General features: G+C 39.4%; 1 protein-coding gene across 2 annotated transcripts in view; it reads right to left on the bottom strand.

Annotated features, from left to right (window-relative positions):
• The window catches only part of HYCC1 (hyccin PI4KA lipid kinase complex subunit 1), an 86,449-nt gene extending 68,754 nt beyond the window's left edge, over window positions 1-17,695 (bottom strand). Inside the window, exon 1 of one of the 2 annotated variants that reach the window (XM_053609083.1) lies at window positions 17,450-17,695. The gene's annotated coding sequence lies outside the window, so the exon portion shown is untranslated. The remainder of the gene's footprint in view (window positions 1-17,449) is intronic. The other variant, XM_053609084.1, reaches the window with a different exon arrangement.
• Between the last annotated feature and the right edge of the window lie 474 nt (window positions 17,696-18,169).

The raw sequence follows: 18,169 nt of genomic DNA, 5'->3' as shown, positions 1-18,169 counted from the left end.
ATGTTATCCTTTCATTTTTAAACGTTAACCATAAACTATCACAAAAATTTTTATAACCATTTGCTTTATGTCATTATGAAAAACAAGTTTCTATAAATTTATAGAACAACCAAATTTCTATGGATTGTGACACATCAGGAAGGTTTAAACTTCTCTCCTAAGTGAGGAGGCCATTGCCATGGTTAAATTAAGCACCACCACAAGATCATCAAGAATTCTTATGTGAATTTCAAGAAAGTAGAGCAGAAGGAAATGTTTATATTATGTTACAGAATAAAATTAATTTAATCTTGGGATCTTACCGCTTAGAAACCAAAGAGTCTTGTGAAGGGGTAGAGTATCTGTGCTTCTGCTGTCTCACTGCCTACCCGTGTCATCAGGTGAATAAAGCTGCCTCTCAAGGCACAGGGAGGAATACATTATAATTTATAGGGCCAGTAAGAGAGGTGTGGGAAGTTTTTCCAAAGACCTATTACTTTGGCCAATTTTTCCCATAAATCATTAAACAAGTATCTGGTTATCAAGAGTAGAGCATAGGTTTTTACTCAGAAAATGTTTTTTTACTAAAGCATCTTTTGCCTAGCTCAAGGATAAATAAGATCATGTTGGGAGGGCGGCACCTATGGCTCAGTGAGTAGGGCGCCGGCCCCATATGCTGAGGGTGGAGGGTTCAAACTGCAACAACAACAACAACAAAAAAAAATAGCCGGGCTTTGTGGCCGGCGCCTGTAGTCCCAGCTGCTCGGGAGGCTGAGGCAAGAGAATCGTGTAAGCCCAAGAGTTAGAGGTTGCTGTGAGCCGTGTGACACCACGGCACTCTACCCAAGGGCGGTACAGTGAGACTCTGTCTCTACAAAAAAAAAAAAAAAAAGATCATGTTGGGAAACCAATGTGCTATGGCTACTGCCAACCCACTGTGTTTCTGTTAGAAAAGGTAGGACAAGTAGAAGAGAGATAACAGTCCTTCTCCCCATTTGCTATCTCCATCTTCCTATTCTTCTCAAATCCTCTAGGACTTCAGAATAATGTTTTGTCCAGGGAAAGGATATCTGATTTGGACTCTAATAACAGAAGTTAGAAAAACATATTTTTCAACAACCACATAAACTAAAAGAAGACAGTGAATACGAGGCTGTGAAACTCCCGAGGTGAACAGTTGCTGCCCTTGGATTGCTGAAAGATTCTCTGCAAATACTCTCCTTTTTGTTTTTTGAACTAGCATTCAAATACCCTTGACTAAGATCATGTGCAATTTTTTGACAAATTAGATTTATTTTAGACAAGAGTAGCCAAAATGATGAGATTGCCGGGAATCATGGCACTGAGATAAATACTTCTTGTTGATGTTAACATAACACATGCCACAGTGGTTCAACATTTAAAAATATTTTTTCCAAATAAAAATTGTATAACATAATTGTAAGCTTAAAATTGTGCTAGTAATTACAGCAATGTTTGGTCCAGATAATATAAGCATAAGCATACAATAAATATCTAGCAAATTATTTATTAAATAGAGGAATAAATTTCACCCTTCATAATGTGTCAAATTTATCATCTGCTCTCCACCTCCACGGCAGCACCGAGTGTGGACCTTTATTGCCTCTACTTGCACTGTTCACACAGCCTTCCTGTTCCTGGTTTCTTCCCTTCTTTGGTGCACTATGCACATTACTGCCATTCTTCCTGAAACACTACTTTTCTCCAGAACATATCATCACATCAGATCTACCAAATCTTGCACAACACTCCCTATAATATGGCCATAATTTACTTACCCAAATTTTATTTTTCACTGTTCTCCAAAATACACCATGCTATTCCAGCCTCGAATATGTCTTTGCCTATGCTTTTCTCTGTACTATATCTTCTTTATACTCTTCAGCTTTTTACAATCTACCCAGAAAAAATTCAGGGCTCCTATTGATGAAGTATATGGGTTGGCAAGGTGAGCTGCTAGGGAAGACCTACGGCACCGCATCTGTGAGCCACAACAGCATCATCTGATCATTTCTTTTAAAGATTGATTTTCTAAACATAGATTAGAAAAATCTCTTCTTAGAGAGTTCATCAATATAAGTTATGCCTTTTGTCATATATAAAAAGATCACAAATAAATTATTTTAAATTTAATGTTGAGTAAAAATCCATAAGAGCAGTTTATTGCCTGAATAAGGTTTTCCAAAATGTTAGTACCATATTTATAAAACATATTTAGAGTATTCACTAAAGGATTCAAGTATTACCTTACCAAATCAAGTCCAATAAGCCCTGATAACTAATACACAAATTGTAAAATTTGTGTTGACAGATTTTAAGAGATAAGTGTAAAAATTTCTGATATAAAAATGACATCCATAGCATTCAATGACATGATTTTTACATAATTGATAATGTATGGTAAGTGATTAGGAATGCTTTTTACATATTTACTCAGATAAGACATCAAGGAGACAAATTTGTAATTCATCCCCTGCCCAGTTTATACAATTTATCTATATTGCAGGCTGGGCAGGGTCAGATGGAAAACAAACAGGATGAGACAAAAACAGACAAAGAATGGGTGGTCATCTTAATGAGTTATATTCATTCAATATTTTTATATATGCAAAAAGTCAACGTTACTATATATTCAAATTGTAATGTTAATAATTCAATAAGCCCTTAAGTGTCTACTGAGTACAATGTAAAGTTTTCCTATCGCACTATTATATTAGCAAAAGAATATTAAGGAGACTATAATCCAAATGGCAAAGGAAGAGATAGCAGTAGATGAGAGGAAAAATGAATCAAGGTAGCACCCTCCTGAGTGGAGGATTTTTTAGAGAAATAATTACAAGTGCAATCATGACAAAATTATCAGAAATATACAAAATAAGAAATTAAGGGTTTAAAACAACGGTTCTGCTTACTATGCAACTACAAATTTCCATCAGTGGCTAAGGCGCCAGCCACATACACCTGAGCTGGTGGGTTTGAATCCAGCCCAGGCCCGCCAAACAACAGTGACAACTACAACCAAAAAACAGCCGGGTGTTGTGGCAGGCACCTGTAGTTCCAGCTACTTGGGAGGCTGAGGCAAGAGAATCGCTTAAGCCCAAGTGTTTGTTTGAGGTTGCTATGAGCTGTGACATCATGGCACTCGGCCAAGGGCAACGTAGTGAGACTCAATCTTTAAAAAAAAAACAAAAAACTATGAACACTTGGGTAGAACATTAATATCCCATCTCTGCTAACAGTTTTCTTCATTGGATATTCTTTTAATTGTCACTCTTAAATATTTTCCACATCATTAAGAAAATGGGCATCCTTCTCACTGCTGCTATACCACTCTTAAAAAGAAAACCCTGTTAATTGTATATTATTTCAAACTTTTTTCTATACCTATACTATATAATCAGCAGTTCTGAAAATTCTTTACTCTTAAAACTTATTCAGAACACCTAAGAACTTTGGTCTATGGTGATTATATTTACTGATATATTTACTGATATTTATCACAGTTAAAATATTTAAATACTTATTCATTTAAAATAATAATAAATTCATTACATATATCATATCAACATAAATAACATACTTTTATTAAAAATATGTTTCTTAAACAAGAAATTGTAAGAAGAGTGGCATTGCCTCACATTTTTTAAGAAATGTTTTTGGGCGGCGCCTGTGGCTCAGTTGGTAAGGCGCCGGCCCCATATACCGAGGGTGGCGGGTTCAAACCCGGCCCCGGCCAAACTGCAACCAAAAAAATAGCCGGGCATTGTGGCGGGCGCCTGTAGTCCCAGCTACTCGGGAGGCTGAGGCAAGAGAATCGCTTAAGCCCAGGAGTTGGAGGTTGCTGTGAGCTGTGTGAGGCCACGGCACTCTACCGAGGGCCATAAAGTGAAACTCTGTCTCTACAAAAAAAAAAAAAAAAAAAAGAAATGTTTTTAATTGGCTCAGCGCCCATAGCACAGTGGTTATGGTGCCAGCCACATGTACCAAGGCTGGCAGGTTTGAACCCAGACAGCTAAACAACGATGACAACTTCAACAAAAAAATCCAAGTAGTTCTAGCTACTTGGGAGGCTGAGGCAAGAGTCACTTAAGCCCAAGAGTTTGAGGTTGCTGTGAGCTAGGACACACAGCACTTGAGCACAACAAAGTGAGACTCTGTCTCCAAAAAAAAAAAAAAAAATGAAATGTTTTTAATATCTTACCTTAATAAAACATAGCTAGAGCCTTATAACTGCTTGTGTATTCAAACCGGTATTATAGTTTTGTTTTGGTTCAGCAGATATACCTCAACCAAACAAATATTTCTGTTCAAACAGATATGTATAAAAGTACACACATACATAGCTCATTTGTTTTTATTTTTCTACCAAACAAGAAGATCAAATCACAGTTCGCCAAAACTTGATTAAGTTTCACCTGATCTATCAGGGACTATTTTTTCATTTGTGATAGACTATTACTATTATGTTTATGGCCCTCTGCAAATGATCCCCCCTGTTATTTACAGCTTTGTATAGCTCTCTCCCACATCAGTATTGGGCTTGGCAAAGTGACATGTTTCAGTCAAAGGACTTCAAAAAGCATGATGCAAGGAGAGAATACAAGAGCTTGCACCAAGGGCACATCCTCTTCAAATACCACTTACTAGGAGGTAGCCACCCTGCTATAGGAGCTCAGGGACAGACATCTGGATGAGAGGCCACATGGAAGAAACCTTGGAGGATAAGAAGGATTTTGTGAAAATTTAACTATCTGTCAAAGTATACAAGTTTTGTTTTGTTTTGTTTTTTAGAGACAGTGTTACTTTATCACCCTTGGGAGAGTGCCATGGCGTCACAGCTCACAGCAACCTCCAGCTCTTGGGCTTAGCCGATTCTCCTGCCTCAGCCTCCTGAGTAGCTGAGACTACAGGAGCCCGCCACAACACCCGGCTGTTTTTTGTTCAGTTTGGCCAGGGCGGGGTTCGAACCCGCCACCCTCAGTATATACGGTCGGCGCCCCACTCACTGAGCCACAGGTGCTGCCCTACAAGTTCTTTTTTAGTAAAAGGATTTTTCAGAGCCCTTAATATGCTAAATCTGTATAATGAATCTCTAAGAAAGGTGTTTAGAACGAAATATTTTCCCAATTGTATTTGACCATAAGATCCTTTGCTGTCCAAATGCAACTGGCATCACTAGAAATATAGTCTAAAAAATACTTAGTGTGACCCAGTGTGTCATACACAGCAATGATAGATGCACATGGATAATGTTGAGATGACTAACATTCTTCAAGCATTTATGTTTTTGGCACTGGGCTATGTGCTTTATGGGAATTTTAATTTAATCCTCACACACCTCCTACATGGTAAATTAACATCTCCGTTTCACAAAAAAGAAAGCTAACACTTAAAGGAACAACTTGCCCAAGGTCACACACTACAGTAGTAACTGAGCTAGGTTTAGAATCCATGTAGCCCAACTCCAAAGACCCCATTCTAATCAACATTTGTGTTATCATCCATCCCTACCACTGATACATAACACAGTTCAAAGCTTATACTGTTCAATTAAACATTTACTCTTTTACTCTTTTCTGCTTCCTAATATGGTAGAACCTCCATGGTCAACCAACTCCCTACATCAGTCACCTCAAGCTGACCTAAATTTCACATAATAGACATACACCATGTGTATGTTATCAGTACAGTAAGCCTAGTTTCTACTAGAGAAAGTCTTCAATTCACAGTTAGACCCAGCTCTGCCACTAATTAGCATGTGCTTTTGAGGAAATTCTTGGTTCCAATATCTTTCTCAATTAGAATGAAGGAAAAGAAAATTGATGAGAAAGTATATCTCTGGCACAGCACAGTGCCTACAAACTTATTGGTAATAAGGATGCTCAAAAAATGCATGGGTGTGACTTAAATTTAAATGTCAAAATAGACCAAAAGCCTTACTTGCCCATAAGTCAGAGTTTTTATAACATGCTTTTAACATTTTTTAACATCTGGGACTAAAGACCTTTATTTAGTTCTCTAGTTAATTTCAGAACACTTGGCAAACTGCTTCCGAATTGTGAAAGAACAAGTGCTTTACTTTTGTTTATGTTTGAAATTTTCTTTTTCAGCAAACTATCTCAAAACATGATGAAAGAATTGATCAAATACTATCTGATATATATTTAAATTTAATAATAAGAAAAGATGATAAAAGCTCGTTGCCTGTAGCTCAGCGACTGGGGTGCCAGCCACATACACCAGAGCTGGCAGTTTGGAACCCAGCCCAGGCCTGCCAAACAGCAATGACAACTACAACCAAAAAATAGCCAGATGTTGTGGCTGGCACCTGTAATCCCAGCTACTTAGGAGGCTGAGACAAGAGAATCACTTAAGCCCAAGAGTTGGAGGTTGCTGTGAGCTGTGACACCATAGCACTCTACCAGGCAACATAGTGAAACTCTGTCTCAAAACAAAACAAAAAAAAAGAATAGATGATAAAATATGCATATATGGTGAAAGTGGGTAATAAAAAAATGCTAAAAATATCTGCGGCAACTCTGTATGACTGGTTGATGAAGAGAGGATACAGCAACTACCAAAACAATGGGCATGGGCTAATGACAATCTGCTTTGTCTCTGTAGGCTGTAACACAGGCATAGTGATGTGATTAAGATTATGCAGTAGCAATTAGCTCAAATTAACATCATATTTACAAATATTATATATTTAGTCTCCCTCTTTTATTTTCTATTTTGAAAAAGCAACAAAGTCTGTTGGCAAAGGCTCTTGAACTCCTAGGAATACAAATACCCTATTAATTTTTTCTCCTCACCAAACCAAATAAATTCAATTGAACTAAAGAATTAACAAGCTGATTGCCATTGGCTGTATTGGGAAAGGTAAGCTATCCAAATTTCACTCTTCCATGTCTTGCCTAGGGGAAGTGTATAAGTTTTTAAGGTTTTGACATTGGACTTGGCAAACCATTCCTTAAGAATAGACAAAGGGTATATTTGAGATGTTACTACAGCCACGAATAAAAGCCATCTATATTAGTTTATCAGGGCTGTTGTGACAAAGTACCACAGAGTTAGTGGTTTAAAAAACAGAGATTTGAAATCTGAGATTAAGATGTCAGGAGGGTTGTTTGCTTCTGAGAGCTGTGAGAAAGTCATCTGTTTTAGGCCTTGCTCCTTGGCTGGCAGGTGTTTTCCCTGTGTCTTCACATTGTCTTCCCTCTGTGTCTCATCCAAATTTCCTGTTCTTATAAGCACACCAGTCATACTGCATTAGGGCCCACCCTAATTTAAACTTAATTCCCTTTCCAAATAAGGTTACATTCTGAGGTACTAGTGGTTAGGACATCAACACATGAATTTGGGGCTGGGTGTGGTGGCTCACTCCTATAATCTCAGACCTTTGGGAGGCCAAAGGCAGGAACTCAGGAGTTTGAGGCTACAATGCATTCCAGCCTGGGCAACAAAGGAGACCCTGTCTCAAAAAAAAAAAAAAATTGTGTTTTGGTGGAGGGACACAATTCGGGCAGGATAATATCACTAAAGTGGCAATAAAGCAGGATCCAGAAATTAATCTGGCTCTTTTCTTGTATAAAGGTGCTCAAGTATTATCCATTTATTTATAAGCTATTAAACGTCTACTATGTCCTAGATGCCAGATTTACAAAAATGAATATAACATGGTAGCTAACGTAAGGAATACAAGTCTATTAGGGGAGACAAGTAAACCTAAAATACAGCAGAGTATCCTCTTTAATCTTTTCTGAAACAAATCAAGGCAAATGAAAGTATAAGCAATAAAATGATAAAAATAAAATATGCTGTTAAAAAATGAGAAGGCAGGCTCAGCATCCATAGCTCAGTAGTTAGGGCACCAGCCACATGCACCAGGACTGGCGGGTTTGAGCCTGGCAAAAGCTGGGCACTGTGGTGGGCGCCTGTAGTCCCAGCTACTTGGGAGGCTGAGGCAAGAGAATCACTTAAGCCCAAGAGTTTGAGGTTGCTATGAGCTGTGACATTACGGCACTCTACAAGGGCGAATTACTGAGACTCTTGTCTCAAAAAAAAAAAAAGAGAGAGAAGGTACATAAAAGGAAAAAATCTATGTAAACATTATCTTTCAATCAAATTGCTATCATTCATCCCTCTTTGCTCTCTCTCCCAAACATAAGATACAGAAATACACTTTCTAAACAAAGCACTGCTAATACTTGAATTCCTTAAAGTCTCTGCATTCTAAGTGCTTTCCTGCTACAATGTTAGAGACAAAGGAAGAAAAAAATGTTAAGAGAACCAAATTCCAATTAACTTCTGGATGTCTTAGGGTGAGTCACTGCTCTTTAATAAGCTGGAATGAGACTCTCAACCATTAATGAAGTCTGCCAATAGAGGCTCAGAATGTTCAGTAGAAAATGGGGGGTGAAGAGGAAGGTGCAATAAGAAAATGCAAGTAAACACAGTTAATGGTCACAATGTGTACATAAAAGCAACAGATCCTGACTTTACAAAATTCTACTTATTTCTTCCCAGTCAGAAACTCAGTGGATCTTATTAATATAGTTGCTTTTCTTGATTCACAAAAAAGTATAGTAACCAAAGGAGAAATAAATAGCTCATTATGACCATCTTTATTCATAATAACTGGGCTAACAATTTGTTCTAACAGAAGCTGAATTATAAAATTATTTTTAAAATAAACTTTTCAATAACATTAAGTCATATACTAATATAACAAAATGTAACCTAAATGTAGCCGAATATAAAACTAAAATTAACATGGCAAAAATTTCCATCTTGGTTCCTCCTAAAGTACTTGAAAGTCCTATAAGAATGTTTAATCCCTAAAGTATTTTAAGCATTTCTTTTTCAATTATGCATTGTTTCTAAAGAAAAGATTTATTATAGAAAACCAAACATTTGCTCAGACCCCTTCACCAATAATTAATTCCTGATTGCTGGAGTCCAAATTCAGTTAAACACAGTATATTATAATAAACTCTTTGGAGCTTTATAATCTGGCAACATGAAGAATAACTGCTCTGACTACCATCTTGTGACCAGCTCAGTATGATTCCCATGAAGAGGTTGGCCTTTCTGAGGCGCTAACTAAAACTGGATAACATATCTGAAGTTCTCATAGTGAAAATAACAAGTTTTAGAGTTTTAGTCTTCTTTTCTTTTTTTTAAGCCCCTCAGGATGTTGAAAAGTCTTTGTTTTCTTGACTTATTCTTTCTTATTAGGCTGTTCTTCCTTCCCCCTCAACCTAGCTTCACCACAGATTATAAAAAAAAAAAAAAAAGGGCGGCGCCTGTGGCTCAGTGAGTAGGGCACCGGCCCCATATGCCAAGGGTGGCAGGTTCAAACCCAGCCCCGGCCAAACTGCAACAAAAAAATAGCCGGGCGTTGTGGCGGGCGCCTGTAGTCCCAGCTACTCGGGAGGCTGAGGCAAGAGAATAGCGTAAGCCCAAGAGTTAGAGGTTGCTGTGAGCCGTGTGACGCCACGGCACTCTACCCGAGGGCGGTACAGTGAGACTCTGTCTCTACAAAAAAAAAAAAAAAAAAGATGATGAACATCTCATCTCCAAACAACAGGAATTGTTAAAAATTAGATATTAAAAGTATGGTAGGGAAGCTTATGAAGAAGATTCCTTTCATTAAAACATCTTAAATAAAAAAGTACATACAGTAAACACGCCGACGCCTGTGGCTCAGTGAGTAGGGTGCCGGCCCCATATACCAAGGGTTGTGGGTTCAAACCCGGCCCCAGCCAAACTGCAACAAAAAAATAGCTGGGCATTGCGGTGGGCGCCTGTAGTCCCAGCTACTTGGGAGACTGAGGAGAGAGAATCAGCTAAGCCCAAGAGCTGGAGGTTGCTGTGAGCTGTGATGCCACACAGCACTCTACTGAGGGTGACAAAATGAGACTGTGTCTCTAAAAAAAAATTAAATTAAAAAAAGCACAGTAAACACAAATTACAGCAAACACAATAAAAAATTTTCTTCTACTTCTTTCTACAAGAAGAGGAATTACACTTTGTATTCCTCTTATGAACCCCCACAGTGTTTTAACACAGCTCAATAAAGGAAGCAACATAGCATAATGAGAAGAATGCTGAGTTTGAACTTCAAAAACCTTAAACCACTTTTCAGCAAGTTAGTTAAACTATCTAAGTCTCAGTTTCCTCAAATGTGAAAGAGAGGAGTTCAAGACCAGCTTGGACAATATAGGGAGACTCCAACATCACAAAAAATTTAAAAATCAGGTGGGCAGGGTGGCATGCACCTGTAGTCCCAGCTACTCAGGAGGCTGAGACAGAAGGAACATTTTAACCCAGGAATTTGAGTTTACAGTGAGCTATGATCAGGTCATTGCACTCAGCCTATGTGACAGAGAGTGGGACCCTGTTAAAAAAAAAAAAAGTGACAATAGTTAGGACAGTTTCAAATGACTAGAGCAAAAATAAACAGCCTAATGAAACAAATAGAAACCCTAGAAAGTCATAAACTACTTAAAACCTCTGGGAAAAGACAATTGTTAACAAACAGTATTAAAATAATTGACTTGACACTACATATTAAATACACTGTAAGTACATTAAAAGTGTAAGCTGTTTCTGGAAACTGTAAAATTAATAGACAAGGAAATAGAGATGAACAGTTATTTAATTTGGGCATAAGAAAAGGCCTTTGTAAGCAGGCTGATAACATAAAAGAAAATGTTGATAGGCTTAACCACATTAAAAATGCTAAAAAAAACTTGTTAAAAAAAAATCAAACACAAAATTAGGAAGTAACTTGACAAAGGCCTAATAGTTTTATATACAAAAAGCTCTCATAACTCAGTTTTTAAAATCTCCAACATCATAAGAGACAAAAGACACTAACAGACAATTCACAAATAAAATACAAATAGTAAATGCCACTAATAAACAATAGGAAAAATTCATAAAAGATATAACTTTTCAAGTCAAAATGGATGTATTTTAATTGCTAGTGCTAAATATGGAAAGGGTGCTAGTACTCTCAAGCACAACTAGAAAGGATGAATATTAATTAATTCTTTCTAGAAGGCAATCTATTAGTATCTATTAAAAGTATTAAAAATATTAAAATACTCATATTTTATGACTTTTGAATCTATCCTAAAATAAAGATACTGGCAGTGATTAATCCATCCATAAGCTAACTACCATCCATTCAGAATTACTGGGAAGAACTTCAAATTTCAACAATTGAAACAGTGGTTAAATAACTGCGGTAAATCCATAGGTTAGAATGTTAGATACACATTTATGTTGTAAAGAACAATATTTTATTGTCTACGGCCATACCACCCTGAACGCGCCCAATCTCGTCTGATCTCAGAAGCTAAGCATGGTTGGGCCTGGTTAGTACTTGGATGGGAGAACAATATGTTATTGACTTGGGTAAGCACTCATAATTTATTAAGTGAAACTAAGCTAATGACAAAACAGCACACACCAAAATAAATTTTTTTTTAAAAAAGAATATAGCTTCTTTGTGTTAAAAAAGAAAAAGTAAATACCCATTAAAAATGACTATGAAATGCCTATAATCCCAGCACTCTGGGAGGCCGAGGCGGGCAGATCTCCTGAGCCCACAAGTTCAAGACCAGCCTGAGCTAGACCAAGACCCCCACCTCTAAAACTAGCTGGACACTGTGATAGGCACCTGTAATCCCAGCTAATTGGAAGGCTGAGGCAAGAGAAATCACTTGAGCCCAGGAGGCTGAGGTTGCTGTGAGCTAGGACAACACCCATTCTACGGGAGCAACAAAGTGACACTCTGTCTCAATAAAAATACAAAAAAATTAAAATGACTATAAGACTATTCACCAAAGTGTTAATAAGTAACTCTGTGTAGAGACACTATAAATGTTACTTAGGGGCGGCTCCTGTGGCTCAGCGGGTAGGGCGCCCGTCCCATATGCCGGAGGTGGCGGGTTCAAACCCAGCCCCGGCCAAAAAAAAAAAAAGTTACTTAGTATTTATGGCTTTCCTGGACTTTCCAAATTTCTTACAACCATTATGCATTACATTAGTAATTAAAATATAGAATGTTTACAATATTGCTGTGACTGTAATAATAATAGTATTCAAAATCATGCTAACATTGATATTTCTACTCTTTTAGACCACACCAAAAATAAGGATGCGTTCTCTCTCCAGGTCAGATTATACTTTGATTCTTTAATCACAATGAAATTTTTGGAACCCTAGAAAACAATCAGACAAAACTTTACACTCCACCTTCACTTATGATTAAGTATAATGCCAAATAATATTCAGATATTAGCCATTTTGTTTTTCAGCCCCCTGCCAAAGGTAAAGCCGTGAGTTAGGAGCAAGCCCTGGACCTCATACAAGCAGGATTTGGATTTTATGTGCATCTGAATCTTGAGCCAGAAATTTAAAAAAGGGGGGGGAGGGGGCCTTTACGAATTCTTTTTTTTTTTTGAGACAGTCTTACTCTGTTGCCCAGCTAGATGGAGTGCCTTGATGTCAGCCTAGCTCACAACAAATGTCCCATGTTTAGGAGACTCTCCTGGCTCAGCCTCCTGAGTAGATGGGACTGCAGGTGGCCACCACAATCCCTGGCTAATTTTTTCCATTTTTAGTGAGATGGAGTCTTGCTCTTGCTCAAGCTGATCCTTGAACTCCTGAGCTCAAGGGATCCTCCCACCGTTGCCTCCCAGAGTGCTGGGATTATAGGCATAAGCCACAGTGTCCAGCCCCTTGGACAAATTCTAATCACAGTTCTTCTCTGTCTCATCTGGAAAACAGAGGAATGATTTTCTCCTCCAATGTGTTTATAAGGTCAAGCAGCAGGATTTCTTTAAAGCAAAGATACTTTAAATAGGAGATTTTCAAGTGTTAAATGTTCTTTTTCCTCAGTGCTCAGTGCAGATATGAAGCCTAACTCTGAGAGGGCCAAAAAGATTCTGGCAGAACTTGGCTCTCAATAATAAGCAATAGTCAAACTGCTAGTTCCATCTGCTCTTCTTGAAAAAACAACAGAGTGTTACATGATGGTACCAGGGGTCTCAGACTCCATTTAACAAGTTTTTCTGAGGGGTATTCATTTATACAATATTAAGATGCCTTCAATTTTTAGAGTATTTCAGAGAACCAATTTAAATACTTCATGATAACAACTTTGATGATGACAACAAAGAAATATATTATCTTTAATATCATATCCTTTGTTAGAGATGTTGCTTCCAAATTTGTCTTCCTTTCTTACTGAATTCCATTCACTTGTATCTCCTCAGGGACATAGTTAAAATAATTATCTCATCTTTCCTGAATCTCCTAGGAATCTCTTCCTACTTATTCTACTCTCACTTTCTTTTTGCATGTTAATATACAAACATAACATTCCTTCAAACGAAATCCTTCTGCAGTGACTTTTATCTGAGCTTGCACATTGGAATTACTTAGAGAACTTTAAAAAAAAGAATGCAAGTAAGCTGTGGTGACAAAGTAAATCACTGGTTTCTTGGAGATGAGAGGGAAAGATTACAAAGGAACACAAAGAAACTTTTGGAGTTGTTAGAAATGTTCAGTATTTTTAATGTGGTAATGGTTTTACCAGTATAAACACATGTCAAACATTAAATTGTACACTTTAAATAGGTGCATAGTTTATTATATACCATTATACTCTGATAAAGCTGTTAAAATAAATACTGATATCTGGTTTCCACCACCACCGTCCCAAATTGGTATAGGGGTTCCTGCCCAAAAATCAAAATTCTGAAAAGCTCTCTAGATGATTCTAAATGCAAAGCCAAAATTAAGGACACTATTTAATGACAGCTAGAGCTATCATTCTCTCCCTTCTTTACTTCAGTTTTCTTAAAATGTCTGACTTAAGCATACATGTCTCCTTTATCCCCACTCATTCTTTCTCAATCCTCCAAAAACTGGTTTCTAAATCACCACTCAGTTGAAGCAATACTTACTAATTCAGTGGTCATTAGGGTTCTCTCCTTTCTTGACACCTTTTTACAACATTCAAAATTGCTAACCTGTTACTCCTCCATTTGAAAATCTCTCTACGCTTATTATCACTCCTGATGTTCCTCCTCCTTTTTAACTACTACTCCTCTCTCTCTTTTTTCTGTCTACCTATTTCTGCTATTTGTCAGAGTCTGTTCTCTGGCTGCTATTTTTACTATGCTAAAGGCTTTCCCTGAGTCATTTCAACATAATGAAATCAATATAGCTTAGATTCAATCCTCACTCTTCTCTCCAATCCTAATTTTCTATAATTTTCACATCCATAGATCCAAACATCTATCCACATCTTCACCTGAATGTTCTTCTGCTTCCTCAAATTCAACATTTCCAAAATAGAATTTATCATATTCCTCCCATTTATGTATTCCTCATTTCCAGTAAATGGCATTAAGTCAAATCCTGAGTCTTAATTCTTTCTTTCTTCCCATAGGTGACCTGAACCTATCAGTTTCTATCTCACTCTGACAGCGTGAGGATCAAAACTACAAATTCAATAAACGGGGCGGCGCCTGTGGCTCAGTGAGCAGGGCACCGGCCCCATATACCGAGGGTGGCAGGTTCAAACCCAGCCCCGGCCAAACTGCAACAAAAGAAATAGCTGGGCGTTGTGGCGAGCGCCTGTAGTCCCAGCTACTCGGGAGGCTGAGGCAGGAGAATCGCCTAAGCCCAGGAGTTGGAGGTTGCTGTGAGCTGTGTGACGCCGCGGCACTCTACCGAGGGCAATAAAGTGAAACTCTGTCTCTACAAAAAAAAATTCAATAAACGATTTCTCATCTATCACCTTGAATCTAATCATGTTAGCTAAGGATACAATGCTCTGATCTGGTCTTCTACCAGTTTCACTATACTTATCTCCCACCATTTTCCTACTAATCCCTGCATTGTTAATGTTCATCAACTGACAATGTCAATTGTCAATGACTTCTCTAAACTGCCTTGATTTCTCATGCCTTGTTGTCTTCTCACTTATATCCTTATCTTTTTTTTTTTTTTTGAGACAGAGCCACAAGCTGTCACCCTGGGTAGAGTTCCATGGCATCACAGCTCACAGTAACCTCCAATTCCTGGGTTCAAGCAATTCTCCTGCCTCCACCTCCCAAGTAGCTGGGACTACAGGCACCCGCCACAATGCCTGGCTATTTTTTGGTTGCAGCCGTCATTGTTGTTTGGCGGGCCCAGGCTGGATTCGAACCTGCCAGCTCAGGTGTATGTGGCTGGCTTGAGCCACAGGTGCCGAGCCTATATCCTTATCTTGGGAAGTTCCTTCCTTTCTATCCTGGGAAACATCTTCCTTCTCCACTTGGCAAAACTAACATCCTTCAAAACTCTGGTAGGTGTTCCCAACTCCACCTATATCCAACCCCCTTACTACATTAGGTATATCTCTATTCCCACTTACTACATAGTATTTCTATTAATACTTTTCTATAATGTTACTAACCTTTATATATTAGATGGTAAATTCCTTGAGGACAAGAGCTGTGATATTCATTTCAGTATTCCTAGTGCCTACTCTGCCTGGAAGTGGTGCAAAATAAACTTATGTTTGACATAATTTCGGTTATTAACAAAATGGAACCTTGATATTCTAAAAAAAGTCTTGAATACTAAGAATTTTCTATGATTTCTTAAGATTCATTATAAAACAAATAGTAGGCTATGGGATGCTATAGTATAGTAGGTATATATATATATATATATATAGTAGACTATATAGACATATTTAAACACATTGTCAAAACTACAACACTCTAAAAAGTACAACCAAGAGCAGATTTCACAAAATAGGAATACAACTAAGAAAGAAAGTACAGCAGGGATAACAGGCTGACTAGACAGTGCCTCACTGGATTTCCATATCCAAATACTGCTAAAGCTGATAATTAACAGGGTTTCTAATCCCTCGATGGTAATTTCAATAAATCAAATAAAGATAAAATGAGCCAAATCCAGAAATTATTTTATAATTGTGTCATAGTTTTCCCCTTTGCCACTTGTTTAATTAAATGAATTGATTATTTGAATAGCTGACTTTGAAGCTAGTATTAGCCAAGCAGATCTTACAGATGATGTTTTTTTCTTTCTTGTCTTTACTTGCACTTCAAAAATGTGGTGCTGTAGACCATTAGGCACATATTCAACTTGTAAATCTTAAAATGTATTAACTTAAAGAAAAAGAAAACTCAGAAATGGGGGAGAGGCTGTGGATGTTAGCACCAGAATGTTCTTAAGCAAAACAAGCCTCCCAGGACTATCACATTGACTCAAGGTTACATTAATCTTTATGACTTTATGCCGATAAGATAAAGCTGAAAATTTCAAAGCTGTAAAGTGCTACATGAACCGAAGAGGTGGCCTTCTTGCTGCAAAACCTACTGTGTGGACCCGAAGGATAAATAATTTGAAAAAGGTCGCTTGGCCCTACTGACTGTATTGGTCTCTGAGATAAGTAGTGGCTGCCAGTGCAACAAACTCCCCCTACCTGAAGAGCGGAGCGGCTGCCAGGCGTGTGATAGTGTATTTTACCAGAGAACCGATTCTATGCAGGAGGATACCGCTTGGGCAAAATTAAAATCTTTCAGGAATGTCTAAACTGTGAAGGTACAAAGCACACATGTGCCCACTGACGGGTGAACACTCAATTTTGCTGAAGCGTACAAACTTGGGGTCTTTTAATACAACAATTTTCAGCTAAAACCCCGACGATTCTCGAGTATATTAAAATCAACCTCGGGAGAGGAATAACTCATAGAAATAAGGATACAGTGCTGAGGAGGAGATCTTCAGCGTAATAACCAAGGAAGGAATCGTGGCTGCTTTCCGAACCTCAGTGCCGTGGGGGGACCAAAGATAGAGGCGATCATTGCTTTCAATGGGGAGCGGGAGTCAACAGTGACCATTTTGGCTGCCAGACTAGACGGACAGCGGTGGCCTTGCTGAAGTGAAGAGAGAGGGTGGGAGAGGCAGGAGCATCAGCTGCGGCCGGGTGGGATCTGCCTATGAGGGAGCTGGGGGGCTCCCGCCCTAGGCCCACCCCGCAGAGGGGCGACCAGTCGGCCGGAGGTGGCAACACCCGGGTCACGCCCGGAGGCTGGACCGCTCCTCTCTTGGAAGGAAAAAGACCCGAGTCCGCTCGCACAAAGCTGCCGGCTTCCAGGCAGCGGGCGGGCTGCGCCCAACTTCGGAGCCACCAGCCCCCGGCCCGGACGCCCCCAGTGTCCAGGGCCGCCTCGCGCCCACCCGTGGCGCCGCGGGCGGGAGCCGTTACCCCAACGAAGCCGCCGCCACAGGGACAAAGTCCTGGTCCCCTCCCTACAGCCGCCTCGCCCCGGCTCCTCCCTGACAAAAAAGTTATCGGTCTCTGACCGCGCTGGGTGCCCGGCGTGGGTCGCTCGTCAGGACTCACCAGAGAGGCTGCCGGAGCTCCACCTGCAGAACCTCGACTTGGGCGGCTCGCAGCGACAGCAACGGCGGCTGCTCGGCTTTCTCCTGAGTAGCAGCACCACCTGCCCCCCTTCTTACTAGCAGAACGGGTCCCGGCGAGCCATCTTCCTCCTCCTCTCACTGACTGACAGCCCAGCCCGAGGAGCAGCCACTGCCGCCAACCACTCTGACCGGCACCACCAGGGACCCGTCCTCAGGCAGCCAACCACCACCGCCTCACTCCAGTTCAGCCTATCGTCGTTCCCCGGGGCGGGCCCAGAGCAACTTCTTAACCAATGATATTCCTTCCTTCCGGCTGGGGCGGAGCCACGAAGCGGGAGGCAGGGCGACTTGGGTGGGCGTGGTCTGAGCAATGGGCGTGGTCGTGGGAAGAGAACGAATGGAGATGATTGTAGGGTTTGCTGTGGCCGCTAGGCGATAGGGATCAGTGAAGATCTCTTAAACTCTGAGCCCTTAGGGCTTATGACCTCAGAAGAAAAGGAGCCTTAATGGGGAACTATAATCAGAAAAGAGAAACAAATTAGTATTTTAATTTCTTGATCAGGAGAATTTACTTCTCAGTACTGCAATTCACAAGAATTTGTCAAAATCTTATCAAATCTCACGGGAGGAAAAAAGTATGTTTTTGCAAAATGGTAATAAAAATTCTTCCTCTTTACTACATCATTGTTTCTGGGTTTAG

This window comes from Nycticebus coucang, chromosome 11 (assembly GCF_027406575.1).
Source record: "Nycticebus coucang isolate mNycCou1 chromosome 11, mNycCou1.pri, whole genome shotgun sequence".
Taxonomy (NCBI): Eukaryota; Metazoa; Chordata; class Mammalia; order Primates; family Lorisidae; genus Nycticebus; species Nycticebus coucang.
The sequence above is the reverse complement of the archived record's forward strand: the minus strand, read 5'-3'. Positions and strand labels throughout refer to the sequence as shown.